Here is a 14,617-nt window from a genome sequence, read left to right on the forward strand (position 1 = left end):
AGAAGAAGAAGAAGAAGAAGAAGAAGAAGAAGAAGAAGAAGAAGAAGGAGGAGGAGGAGGAGGAGGAGGAGGAAGAGGAGGAGGAGGAGGAGAACAACAACAACAAGAACAAGAACAAGAACAAGTTGGGATTATAGTTGAGAATTAAAGGAAATCAGCAGTTGGAGTAGGGAAGAGAAAATGTTCCAAGCATGGAGGAGAGCCAGAAAAAAAATCCCAGATCTGAGAAATTGGATGTTTTGTTCATGGAATAACCAGGAGTCATTGAACTGAAAAGCATGTCACTGGAGAGTATGTTGTGAAAATAATGGAGAGGCAGGAGAAGGCTAGGTTATTCAGGGTTTAAAATGCCAAAGAAAACATTTTGCATTACATCCTTGAGGCAATAAAGGGGCCATTGAAGTCAATTGTGTGTTTGTGTGTGTGTGTGTGTGTGTGCGCGTGTGTGTGACACGGTTGAAAAAATCACTTTAGTATATGAATGGAGGATAGCTTGAATTGGGCAGAGAGGAGGCAAACAAACCCACCAGCAGCAGTTGAGGTGATCCTGCAATTAATAGCTTTTAATCATAGAAATTATCTTTTCTCTCTTACCGATTACATATATGGGTGTGTATATATCTATACATAAGTGTGTATTATATTATGTATGTATGTATATGTGTAGGTGTATATGTGTGTGTATTTCTCAAGCATTAGTTGATGCTTGTATTCTCTTTGACATTTTCTTCATCCCAATTTCTCACAGTCATAGTGATGTTTCGGGGGTGGGGGAATTCCATTTTCTACAAGTTTATGTTGACTTAAGATACAACATTTAGAAAGCTTTGTATAATTTTGCCTAATTAGATAAAATGTAAGTTCCTTGTAGGTTAGGACAATCTCAATTTCTTTATATTTCTCATGGTTAGCATAGTTCTGGCACATACTGAGAGCTTAATAAATGTTTATTGGATGGGCACATTGAAGGGGTTTAATAAATGTTTGTTGAATTGAATTAAACAGATCAGGTTTTTTGTTTGTTTGTTTGCTTGTTTCTCTGATCCATTAGGCTTCATGGTTACTATTATATTCCCATTTTATACATGTGGAAACTGAAGTTTCAAAAGATTAAATGATTTGCCCAAGGTCACACAGTGAGTAAGTTCCTGAAGCAGGATTCAAGCTCATCCTTTTGACTCCAAAACCTATGTTCTATCCATTTAACTGTTCCTACAACTTTAAGGCAGAGATTCCTCATTACCGATTGACATTCTTCTATTTCAAATGGGAATAAATTCAGTTTTCTAATTTTTAATCATTTTCATTAACATTTATGTCCTCAACCTCTCATTTCCACTCCCAAATTCAGAAAAAAAAATCACAACTCTTTTTTTAAACAAATATGCAGAATAGCACAGTATTTGTAAAATAGTAGGCAGTTAATATATATTTATCAATTGGGAGAAAAAATAAATATTAAAGTTCTCACAGTGTTCATGAACAAAAATGTATATTCCATTCTGCATCTTGTGTCTATCACCTCCCTGTTAGGAGTTAAATAGCTTGGTTCATCATCAGTCCTCTGGGTTCAAAGTTCTTATACAAATTTAGGAGGACATAAGAAGTAGGGTAAAAGAAAGAAGGATCTCTTTATAATTGTTTTTTTCCTGTAAGAATGAAATTCTGAATTAATACAATAATTTGCTGAATAGTTTTCATTATAGGACATATCTCTACCTATGCAACAGAATTTATTCATATGTCCCTCAGGTTCCATTAGAAATAATAAAAGTGTTGACAGAGATGAAATGTATTTATATGTCTGCATATGCATGTATTGTTTTCCTTAATAACTTTTCCTTAATAACATTCTCCTCAATAATAATGATTTATATTTGTGAATGGCAATTAGTACTAGTGTCTGAAAGCCTTAGAAGGAACCATTTCCTTTTTGTTGTTGTTGTACATACTAATAGATGGTTATCATTATTCCTTAGCAGGGAAGGACCTAAGGCCATGTCTCTGTGAACCAACAAGGTGTTCAATGTGTTTTTTGTAATTTATTTATTTACTTTCAATTTACAACATTGAGTTTCACAATCCCTTGAGTTCCAAATTTTCTTCTCCTACCTCTCTTCCCCACTCCCCACCCCTGCAGCATGCAATCTGATATAGGTTCCACAAATACCTTCACATTAAACATTATCAAGTTGTAAAAAAGAATTATAACCAATGAAATGAACAATGAGGAAAGAGAAACAAAACACAAAAGAGAGAGAGCAAGTAATTTGCTTCAGTCTGCATTCAGACTCTGTAGTTCTTTTCTCTGGATGTGGATGTCCCTTTCCATCATGAGTCTTTTGGAGCTGTCTTATAACCTTGTATTGCTGAGAGGAGTCCAGTCTATCAAAGTTATTTGTCACAGATATGGTGTGTCTTTGATTGTGTACAAAGTTCTCCTGGTTCTGCTCTCCTCACTCAGCATCAGTTTATATAAGTCTCTCCAGGTTATTATGATGTCTGTCTGCTCCTTATTTCTTATACCACAATAGTAGTCCATTACATTTATAATACCACAACTTGTTTATCCATTCCCCAATTGATGAGCATCACCTTGATTTCCAATACTTTACCACCACAGAAAGAGTTGTTATAAAAATTTTTGTACATACGGCTCCTTTTCCCACTTTCATGATCTCTATGGGATACAGCCCTAGCAGCATTATTGCTGGGCCAAAGGTATGCACAATTTTATAACCTTTTGGGCACAGTTCCAAATTGCTCTCCAGAATGGTTGGAACAACTCTACCAACAATGCATTGGTGTTCCAATTTTTCCACATCCTCTCCAGCATTAACAGTTTTCCTGTTTTGTCTTCTTAGCCAACCTGCCTGATAAGATGTGGTACCTCAGAATTGGTTTGATTTGCATTTCTCTAATCAATAGCTATTTGGAGCATTTTTCTCATATGCTTATTGATATCTTTAATTTCTTCCTCTGAAACCTGCCTGTTTATATCCTTTGACCATTTATCAATTGGGGAATGTCTTCTATCCTTATAAATTTTACTCAATTTTCTATATATTTTAGAAATGAGTCCTTTATCAGAGACACTGGTAGCAAAAATCCTTTCCCAGTTTTGTACTTTCCTCCTAATCTTGTTTGCATTGGCTTTATTTATACAAAAACTTTTCAGTTTTATGTAATCAAAGTTATCCATTTTGCATTTCATAATGATCTCTGTCTCTTGCTTGCACATAAATTCTTCCCTACTCCATAAATCTGACAGGTAAACTATTCCTTGCTCTCCCAGACTGTTTACAGTATCAGCCTTTATATCTAGATCATGCACCCATTTAGACTTGATTTTGGTATATAGTGTTAGATAATGATCTATGCCCAGAAGGTGCTCAATTTATAGAGTACATTATTCATGTTATGGCAGTCTTTTTCAGTGTTGGTTGCATAAATAAAAGAACAAAATCAAATCACAACTGGTTGCCTTTAAGCTACATGGAAGACTAGGTACTCTTTAAATGGACAATAATTATCAATAGGGTTTGAAAAGTGGGTGAAAAATCTGTGAAGATATAGTTTCAAAACTTTGACTTTATGTTTAGGTTAATTTTAAAAATTTTTAATTAATTAATTTTAAATTTAGTAAGTTCAGTTCGATCTAGAATTCCTTTAACAAGTTTCAATAGTTGCATTTGCTTACTGAGTTTACACTAGAAACAGAACTGAACTCTGTTGTTCAAAGAAGAATGGATTGCCTCAGTGTGTTGCTCCTCTGAAGTCAGGTTCTCCTGACTCCAGGGTCGGTGCTCTCTTCACTGTGCCACTAAGCTGCTCTACCCTTCACCCCCATTTCTTTTTGATTAAAATCCAAACACCTTAGCTTGCAATGTAAAGCACTTCTTGGTCTGAGACCAGCTTACCTGTCAAGGATCATTTCACATTTCTTTTGTCTATACATTCTAAGGTCCAGACAAACCATGCTACTTTCTGATCCATGAACTCAGCATGCCTTCTCCTCCTTTTATGCTTTTACATATGTTATCACAAAGTGCAAAGTTTGTTCCAAATCCCTCTTCCTATCTATGTCTTAGAATCTCTAACATTCTTCAAGGAGCAGTTCATGGACCACCTTCAGTAGGATGCCTTGCTCTAATCCCCTAGTTGTTAAGGTTCTCTCCTTCCAAATTAATACATATAATTTTATCTGAACATTGTGATGAATGAAAAGCCCCAAGAGACATAGATTCTGGGCAATTAATAATCATTTTATTAATTAGGTTAGCAAATAATAATAAATTTATGGTCAGGTCAGTGGTCTCTCTTCGTAACCAAAGACAAAGACCATCTAAAGCTTAATTATCTTTGGAAAAATGAGTGACAATGAAAAAAGCTTAGTTTAGTGAATAATTTATTGAATTTAGCAAATAATTAATGAGGGGGGTAGATGAGGAGATGGGCTGAAAGCCTTCAGATCTTCCTGCTAGGATAGTAGTTTAATTATGAGACTCAGTTGCCTTCTGTTATGTACACAAAGGCATTTATTTCTACACAGACTACTCAAATTCAACAATGAGGGAAACGGATGGTGAAGGGACATTCCAGGGCATGAGCCTAATGCTTTCACTGCTGGAATTCACCTAGTATTAGTTTGTATTTACACTTTAAAAAGAAGTAAATTCTCCTAGTTGGTGGGGTCCTGCCCAAGTTTGCAGAAAATATTCTCTGAGCATTAGGCCAATCTCAATATCAGTCCTGTCCTTTATAGACTGCCTGACCTACTAGGGCCAGTCCCTTAATGAGGAAATAAAGGGGGAGGGGACTTCAATCCTAATTTAGTTATTGGTTATTAATAGGAGAAAAATAATTTCTCCCAGTGTATACATTGTATGTATCTATACCAGGGGCCTGACTTGTTCTTTGAAATTTCTACTAGATCAGCACATTTATGTACATATCTCAGTAGAATATCAGCTTTTTGAAGGTAAAACATGTTTTTTTCTTTTTAAATCAGTGGAGTGTCAGGATCCCCATGCCAAGACTACCCTTTTCTTTTTTACTATTATTTTTCCTCTATTAGGAGACACACCAATTTCCAGAGATAAGGCCTAGCAAGCAAGTTACACGTGGTCATGGTTTTATTTAGATATTGTTTGTGTGCACACATGTATGTATGTATATATGTATGTATGCATGTATATATCTCAAGGTTGTCTCACTGCCTTGGGTCTACTCCTAGAGGAGATCCTGGAACATGTGTCTAGTTTCCTTCCTCAAACAGAATAAAAAATGCTTTTACTTATGACTACTTTTCGTTCTTTGGTTTTATTTTGCTTTATTTTTCAGAATTAACTGTGATTGTGATAACCAATGTGAGCTCTTTAGCATTTTTAGAGTTAAGAGTGATTGGAAAACTTCTTTGACTCTTTGGTCATTTGTTTTCACAGTTGACGAGTTCTTTGCACATAGTAGGTAATGAAAAAAAAAAACGTTCTGTGGCTTTGATTGCATTGGCACAGAGAGTCCTATCTCTACTATATATGTTTTGTGAGCAAATCAATGTTCCACCTAAAGATTTAGATTTTGTTGTTGGAGTTGTTGAGGTAATTTTTGGAGATGACATTTTCTCAAGTTCTTTCATTAGAAAACATATACATAATATCTCTATATGTATGAGCTATCAATGTATTTATCTATCATGTGAGAGGCTATATGATATGATGGAGAGAGGGAGAAATAGTGAGGGAGAGAGGGAGTGAGAGAGGCAGAGAAAGAGAGAGAGAGAGAGAGAGAGAGAGAGAGAGAGAGAGAGAGAGATTGACTGACTTCACACCAATATCATGTTTTCATGAACTGCTGTGTCAAATAAAAAATTAAATCATCACTTTTTGACCAATCCTTCTTACCAGGAGTGTCTATGAAATTTGGTAGATTGAGCCTATGGCAATATACACAACATCCATTACCATCTCCTTATTCAATGACTTTTTAGTTTTGAATACTCTGTTACAGCTAGTGATTGACTAATATGATTTTAGAGAAACCAAGGTCACTCCGTGGAATGATTTGACAGAGTGTCAATGTTGAAATAAAAATTTAGGGGGGAATTTGAAATATATGCCATAATTATATGTTTATTGATGATCAGTTCACTTCTTAAACAAAATTGTGACAGGAACCTTAGTGATGAAAAATATGAGGATTCAGTTACATATGTTCTGATCTTAAATAGGTGTGCTAAAGGATAGTGAAATCCCATTAGCTTTCATTGTCAAGGAAGAAGGCCCCTTCTTATATCAATTCCTTTTCATTATGTTAGAAATACAATCATTTCTTCTAACTTCCCCTTCCTCTTAAGAAAAAAAATCATTATAAAATAGATTATCCTGAAATATCTATTCTGTCATATTTTGAAGTTATATGACTCACCTATTAGATTTGCAACATCCATTTGTCTGCCTGTCTTTCTATATGTATATTACATCACTGTGCTGAAAAGTTTTTGTTTTAGTTTTTCCTGAAAAAAAACGTTCTACTTAGGCATAAAACCCCCCAAAAAACAAAAATACTCCTTTGATATGCAATTCCCTTCATTCCCAAGATTTGTCCCAGGGGCTTAGAGACAAAAGATTATCTACCTTCATTAGGTATAAAAATAGCAGACTCAAAAAATTTTAGAGTTGAGAGAGACATCAGTTCAAATTTAGACCTCCACACAAAAAATTCAGTCCTTCCCTTTATTTGATGTTATTTTAAATTTATGGAATAAAACGTACCTTTCTATAATATAGTAAAATAATAAAGATGATTACATAGGAAACTGAAAATCTAGTATTCTCAACTTTCTATTCCTTTTAAATATATAACAAAATTATTGTGTAAATGTCTTTTTTTTCTTTTCTCCCCTCCACAAACTCAAAATGACGGCATTAAACACAAATAGGTATATATGTGAAATTATTCTATACATACTTATCCTTGTCAGTTCTTTCTCTGGATAAAGATAGTGTCTTTCTTCATATACCCTTTATAGTTCATTTGGGTATTTATAATAAGGAAAATAACTCATTCACTCAAAGTCATTCTTAAAACTATATTCCTGTCATTCTTTACAATATTCTCTTGCTTCTGCTCATTTCACTCTTCATTATTTTGTGCAAGTCTTTCCATTTTTTTCCTAAAATCACTGAACTCATCATTTTTATATCATAATAGCATTTCATCAAAATCATATACCATAACTTGTTCAGCCTTTTCCCAAACAATGGGCATCCCTGCAATTTTCATTTCTTTACCACCACAAAAATAGTTGCCATAAATATGTTAGAACATGTAGGGTTTTTTTTTTTCCTTTTTCCCTAATTATCTTCAGAAACAGATCAAGTAGTGGTATTGCTGGGTCAAAGGGTATGGGTAAATAGCTCTTCAGGCAGAATTCTGTTCAAACTGGTTAGATAAGTACACAATTTCTCCAACAATGAATTAGCATTCCAATTTTCCCACATACCCTCCAATATGTGTTACTTTCCCCTTCTATCATTTTAGTCAAACTATTAGGTATAAATTTACCTCTCCCCACCAAAAAAAAAAATCCTTCCTAGCACACCCCCTACAAATGTAATTTGTTTAATGACATCCAAAGTTAAGTATCTTGTAGAACTTTAATTTCTAAGTATTTTCCCTTAAATCAAGTCTAAATTTAACTCTTTCCACCCCATCCAATGTTTCTAGTTCTTTTCTCTGGGACTGAATCAAATAAGACTCATCTCAGTTCTAGGTGATGATGTTCAAGTACCTGAAGATAGCTATCATAACTTTCCCTGTTAAGTCTTCTCTATTCCAGGCAAACCCCCCCCACACACACACACACTTCTTGAACTAATGCTCACATGGCATAAACTGGATGACTCTCATTTTCCTGGTTATCATCCAAATATTATCTAGTATATCAAATATGCTCCTTTAAAGAGCTATGTCCAGACCCAATTAAGGATTCTTGGATTTTTCTCCCTTATTTACCTAGAATTTTTTTTTTCATATTATGTATCCTACCACACGTAAGGGTCAACATTAAGAACCTTTCTTTTTTGCAGTCTAGTAGAACTTATTTTCTTACTCATGGACAGAATATTGCTACAGGGAGTTCTTTGGAACAAGGCATAAAGGCAATTATTTAATCCTGAAAAGACATGGGATCAAAAAAAGATGAAGAGTAAAATGAATAAGATGGTCAGTCAACAATGAAAGCAATCTCTCTTGCTGATAACCTCACTGCCACAGTCTTTGTTATTTTCACTGTAAAACTTAACAGATATCAGGAAGTCTAAGTAGATTCAGGCCTACAGTTCTTACTTTGAAAATAGAACATGTTTCTTATTTTTGCAAGTATGACAGCATGAGATGTGGGCATAATTATTGTTCTAACTGTCGCATTAAGACATGGGCAATAGTGTTGGCTAGGTGGCACAGTGGGTAAAGCGCCGGCCCCAGAGTCAGGAGGATTTGAGTTCGGTTCTGGCCTCAGACACTTAACACCCACACAAAAACCTAGCCATGTAACCTTGGGCAAGTTACTTAACCCCAATTGCCCTCCAAAAGGCAAAAAAAAAAAAGACATGGACAAAAGGAAGATAGGATTGGTTAAGAAGATTCAGAAAAGAATAAGATAGTTAAACAAGAATGAGTGAAAAGCCTTTTCTGTCAGACAGGGAAAATGTAAATTGATGGGATAAAGGAAGGCATGTAGGATCAAATCATCAGATTTATAGCTGACATAAACTGGGAAGATGACTAATACACTGAATGAAAGACTTAGGACCCAAAAAAGATCTCGACAGTTTGGAAAATTGGGTTGATTTGGGAAAAAAAATTGAAATATAGAAAGTATAAATAAACAGCTTGACATTAAAATTTTATAAGAACAGAGCCTTAAAAACACATAAGATGGAAGAGGTTTTGCTAAGTATCAATTTTTCTTAAAAACTAAAATAGCTCTCTGGTTTTAGTAGTCAAGTAAACGTGATATATTAACCAAAAATCTAATGTAATCTTGGGCATAGCACTAATGGTAAAGGAAGATCCACTTTTTCCTAATAAGATTAGATTAGATCTGTAATATTGTGTTCAGGCCTGGGTGCCACATTTTAAAAGGAAATTAATAATCTGGAGAGCATTCAAAGGAAGGTGACCAGGACTGTTGGAGTCATGGAGTTTATGTCATTTTAAGGAATGATTGATGGAACTATAGCTATGTACTTTAAAAGAGAGAAGACATGAAAGTAGACATAATTTTCTTCAAATATTTGAAGGGTTGTCATATATAAGTAAAAACATATGGGTCCAGTTGGTCCTGCTAAGAAGATTAGGAACAATGGGTAAAAGTAACAGGCATTTTTAGGAAAGAAAATCTTCCTGATATAGACAGTTGTGTAAAAACTGAATGGGCTGCCTTAGGGTAGGGAGGGAATAAGTTCTGTCTTATTTTGTTTTTTCACTAAAAGCTCTATGACTGCAAATCATTATCAAATAATAATTATATTAGATGGATTCTGAAGAGCCTACCAATGAAGATTCCTGTGGATCAGTTATGTTGTAAAGTTTTGATACATCTCAAAGGATAAAACCTACAGATACTGAAATCGTGGAGGGCAAAATCTCAGAGATAGTAAACAGGGATACAAGATGTATAGTAAACCCCTGACAAAAACTGTTTGTGTCTTCCCCCTTATTCCTATGTCAGGTTTGTTTGTAGACTTGTAGAGTCAAGAAAGTCCTTGAAAGAACATCTTATTTTGTTGTTGCGGTTGTCATCATCAACATCATCATCATCATCTTCATCATCTCATTCTTTTCACATTTTGTTTATAGCTAGAAATGGTTGATATCATGCTCTTCAGAGTAGATATGCACTCTTTCTTATGTAATTTATTGTGGAATATTATGTGAGTAGATATACCAACTAGGGTTTTAAAAATAATTGAATTAAAGTATGGAGGTTCAAACTCATATTTCATATACTCACAGAGAACGTCTGGACAATCCCTTTTGAAAAGAAAAGCACTGGGATGATGTGCTCCTTGACACTTTACCATCTAATTTTGATTCCTATTCACCAGTTCTCTAGATTTGGAAAGCTGTTGCTTCCAGTTGGGTTTTTGATGTTCTAGGAGGTGAAGATAGTGATGACAACAATGATTCTGAAAATGGTTTTAATGATAATGATTATTATACTAACGATGATGATGATGATGATGATCATGATTTACATCATTCTTATCACTTTAATAAAAGTTAGAGAGAAAGTCTGTGGAAAAGTCACTATTCCATAATTAATCTATGTAATGTTTTATACCTGATTGTGCAAGTGGACTATGTTATATAAATGAATAAAAATTGTGACATGTAAGATCATACTGTTATTCAAAGCAACTTTGGGAATATTCAAACAGAAAAAGACAACAGGGATCATAGGTACCTTGCCCTATTCCCAAGTGATTTTTATTTGATTTGGAAATCCCTGTATTTTGTGTCACCTTTTTCCCATGTAACTTAGAAATTATGATATTTGATATGATGACACCTTTTAAAAATTTTGTTCTTAAATGTATCTGTATCATTGGTATGTCTGTATAAGTGTGGCCATTAGCCTAGTTCTCTGATACAGTTTATTTGTTGAATTTTTTAGAATATTTTTCACATCTATATTTATAGTATTTGAAATTGTTGGTGGCTCACTTGTAAAGGATGGTAAACTTTTGATGTAAAATTCTAGACAAGTCATATTTTAGTTGTGTAATCAGTAGGTGCCATTTTTTGGCGGTCAGAAGTGGTGTGTTATATAGTATTTAAAGTCACTTTGCATCATTATCTTATTGTTACTGATGATAATTATAATAACAACACTGAGAGGTAGATAATAGAGCAAATATGGTCCTGGTTTTATGAATGAAAAATAAATCAGAGAGACAAAGTCACTTTCTTATCAATACCCAGGTCAATAGAGTCACAGCTGGAATTCTAACCCGAAATATTTAAGGCCCAGCAATCCTTTGACTATACCTCTAAAGGGTAGATCTCCCAGAAGATTCTTAAAACACTAAATCTGAGTAACACATCAATTCCACTAGAGGAAAGATTGAGTCATATAAGATAAATTTAGAGAAAGCCATAATTATTTATTGTCTATTAGCCATTATGTAGATTGTCAATGAGTGATAAGCAAAGGACATTTTGTTCATTAGGATCAAGTATTCTTATGAATAAATATGTTGGAATAGAGGTTCAAATCATCTCTCCTTTCTTAAAAAAAAACCAAAACCAATAACCTACTCTAGTTTCTATAATCTCTTCTACATTAAAACGACACAAATTCTCTCAATGCAATGTGGAATTCTCTGGGATAGAGTAACAAAGGACTATCACCCAAACATTCCTTGCACAAGGATAGTTTTAACTAAAAACTTAAGAAAAACGATAAAGAGGCTTCATTCATTCCCTGTAATGTGTGATTGCATAACATTTTCATGGAGTAGCCTCAGGAATAGTTTTTAGTTACAACTCATGGAGGCATGCAATATAGTAGTTGTTTTACCCATAATTTTCTTTTCTTGCTGTTTTCCTGTATCAAACTAAAACTATATCAAATAATAATTTTGAGATGCAATCTGGGTAATTACAATCCAAAAGAGGGAGGGGATAATATTCAAGTCTTATGATTTCTTAACTACATTTTAACCTACATTCTAACCTACAAGGAAAATCTAGCACGTAGTATCACTTTAAATGGCAACTGATTTTTCAGTCTTGCTTTATCAATTCAACTGTATCTCAGATGTTATTTGGAATTTTACATGTTAGAAAGCAGCTTTCTGAGACTTTTTGATATTTACCCAGACAAGATGTAAACAGTCAACAAAGATAAATTGTGCTGTATTGTGTATAATACCTTCTTTGTACACCTGATTTAAAGGGGTAATAATGATTCATTTGTGCCCTAGAATTGTACATGACTAATGTCTATGAGAAGGAAGAAAGACTAGCAAAAATTATGGATTCTGATATAGTTTAGGCAGTAGTAGTCAAGGTTAATCTTTTTTTTTTTGAGTAAGGCTATATCTTGCATCTACAACAGAAAAGAAGCTTTTTGATGATACACACTGCATAATTCTGATTTATGTCCCCAATATATGATAAATGGTAGACACTTGACAAAGGTTGTTATTCCTTTGGATTGATTGCAGAAATAACCACATAATAGTATTGGCTTTACTTGCATACTCAAGATAGCATTTACAATTCTGATGTGTAATAGAATCAAATCATCTTTATCTTAAGTTATAGACTTAAGACTGTTTTCTTAAAATATACTACCCCCCAAAAATTATTACAAAGCTACACATATAAAGGAAATCTAATTCATAGCGTTGTCAATTGATCTAACTTTTGGCAGGAGAGTATCTGGTAACTCTTCATTAGCAAGAACTCTTGAATGAATGAAAGAATGAAATCACCCCCTCTTTCTTCCATTTTCCACCTATAGCCCTAGCTCTGGGAATAACAATCAAATCAAGATTACCATGCCTGGGAGGGGATATTTTAATTTGTTAGCCTATGAATCTACTTACCATTCTAGTAATTTCCCAAACCAAAATATCCTTTCCTGGCAACCACTCCCATAATTTTGTTCTTGGTCTCTATTAGAATTAAAGATACCAAATTCTAGAAGATGGAAGAGTAAAAACAGGAACTTGCTTGAGTTCCCACTTCAGCCATCTACAATATCTATAAAAACAATGATTTGAAAGAAATTTTAGACTTATAAAACTCACAAAGTGGCAGAAAGAAACAAATCCCCTGCTGAAGGCAGCCTGGCAGGGTGGCAGTAAGGGTCTATCACACCAAGCTGGGAGTTGAGCTCAGTCCTGCATGAGCCATGCTGGCCCATACTCATGGCCCAGATCAGCCAGAACAGACTTCAGGAGAGTGAATCACAGGCAGCTGTGGTGGTTTCCAGATTTCTCAACCCACAAATGCCAAAGAGAAAGTAAAAGGTCAGTAGGAAACTCTGTTTAAACTGGGTGAGATTAGAGGGTGGTCCAGCCCCTGCCCCCAGGGAAAGCAGAGATAGCAGAAGAACAGCAACTACATCTGCTGCCTTGTGGCTGTCTATAGAGCTCCTACCCTGCAGATCATGGGGGCATCAAGCCACCATTCAGAGGATAGTCATTCTTGCTTTGACCTGCTTAGATCAGGGTTGCAGCCTTGGGTGGTGATCCTAGCATGAGGAACGCTAGCTTGACTGAGATTGTGGTGGCTGTAGAGAGGGAGCCCTCCTCATAGCTCTGAAAGCAGCTGCAAAAATCCCAGCAATTTGGAACACACCTGTCTCCACTCTGAAAGCACAGTTCTAACATGGTAAAAAGCTCAAAAGTCAAAGGCTGGCAAGATGAGTGCACAGAGGAAGCACAATCAGACCACAGAATCCTTTTTTGGGGAAAAAAAGGATCAAAACAAGGAACCAGAAGAATACAACAAAGTCAAATCTCCTGCATCAAAAGTCTCCAAGTAAAACAGCAACTGGCTGCAGGCCATGGAGGAGCTCAAGAAGGATTTTGAAAATCAGGTAAGGGAAGTGGAGGAAATATTATGAAGAGAAATGAGAATGATACAAGAAAATCATGAAAAGTGAGTCAACAGCCTGCTAAAGGAGACCCAAAAAATATTGAAGAAATGACACATTAAAAACAAAACTAATTCAAAAGGCAAAAGAGGTCCAAAAAGTCAATGAGGAGAATGCCTTACAAAGCAGAATTGGTAAGATGGAAAAGGAATTTCAAAAATTCACTGAAGAGAATAATTCTTTCAAAATTAAAATGGAGCAAATAGAAGCTAATAAATTTATTAGAAATCAAGATGCTATAAAACAGATGCAAATAAATAAAAAAAAAATAGAAGGCAATGTGAACTATTTCAGTGGAAAAACCACTGACTTGGAAAATAGATGCAGGAGAGAACAATTAAAACTTATTGGACTACCTGAAAGCCATGATTAAAAAAAAAAAAAAAAACCTAGACATCATCTTTCAAGAAATTCTCCAGGAAAATTTGCCCTGATATTTGAGAACCAGAGGTCAAAATAGAAATTGAAAGAATTCACCTCTTGAAATTCTCCTCTTGAAAAAGATCGCAAGGACCCTGGGCAGTGCAGAAGCCCTGACAAAGACTCCAGGTGGCACAGAGGTCTGGAGTTCAACCCTAGGCAGCGCAGAGGCCCAGATGCTGTGGTGCACAGAGGCCCAGAAGCCATGACACACAGAGGGCCAGGTGAGGCCTGATAAACATGGCAGCAAGGTAACTCACCAATCACAAGGAAACTGCCAGGCCTATCACTGCTGGGCTAGGACTGGACAGAGCTCAGTAAGGTTCAAATGCAGGGCCCCTGGCAGTGGCAGCAGCTACTCCTGGGAATACCAATCCTCAGTCTAGAAATTTAAAAAGCCGCTATGTGGACCTCCAGGGACCAGGATGACAGAGTGAACCCCGGCTGCTCCAATCCCCGCCTCTGACAGTGAAAACACAGTAATTATTGGCCCAGGGCAAAACGTTAAACAGTAAAGGCTTG

Source organism: Petaurus breviceps, unplaced genomic scaffold (assembly GCF_028583685.1).
Source record: "Petaurus breviceps papuanus isolate PSGF00001 unplaced genomic scaffold, PetGlider_PUasm1.0 188, whole genome shotgun sequence".
NCBI classification, from domain to species: Eukaryota; Metazoa; Chordata; class Mammalia; order Diprotodontia; family Petauridae; genus Petaurus; species Petaurus breviceps.